The sequence below is a fragment of the Penaeus monodon genome, chromosome 20 (genome assembly GCF_015228065.2).
Source record: "Penaeus monodon isolate SGIC_2016 chromosome 20, NSTDA_Pmon_1, whole genome shotgun sequence".
Lineage (NCBI taxonomy): Eukaryota > Metazoa > Arthropoda > Malacostraca > Decapoda > Penaeidae > Penaeus > Penaeus monodon.
In genome coordinates this window covers 32,053,548-32,054,046 of record NC_051405.1, presented here as the reverse complement: position 1 = coordinate 32,054,046, position 499 = coordinate 32,053,548, and positions in this window count along the sequence as shown.

Here is a 499-nt window from a genome sequence, read left to right as displayed (position 1 = left end):
TATAGTTAAGGTAGTATCAGCAGTTAGAATTGGCTTCGTTATCGCCCCCTTCCTTGCTCCGATTCCCTCGATCGCCTCACACCCGCTTCCGTCTCTCTTTCTCTCTTCTTGCGGCTCATTCTCTCGCTTCTCTCTTTCCCTCCTGTGTTTCTCATTCTCACCCGTGTTTCTCATTTCTTCCTCCTGCGTCTCTCTTTCCCTCTTCTTGCATCTCTCTTTCCCTCCTTCGTCTCCTTTTCCCTCCGTCTCTCCTCATTCTCTTCTCTCGCGTCTCTCATTCCCTCCTTCGCCTCTCTTTTCCTCCTGCTTCCCTCATTCCTTCCACCTCTTCTTTGCCTCCTCTGTCACTCTCTCTCCTCTCGCGTCTCTCATCCCCCCTGCGTCTTTCATTCTCTCCTCTTGCCTCTCTTTCCCACCTGCTTCTCTCTTTCTCCCATTTCCTCCTCTTATTCTTTTGGTGCCGGAGCCGCGGTCTTCTTCCAAGGGGAACGTGAGCTAA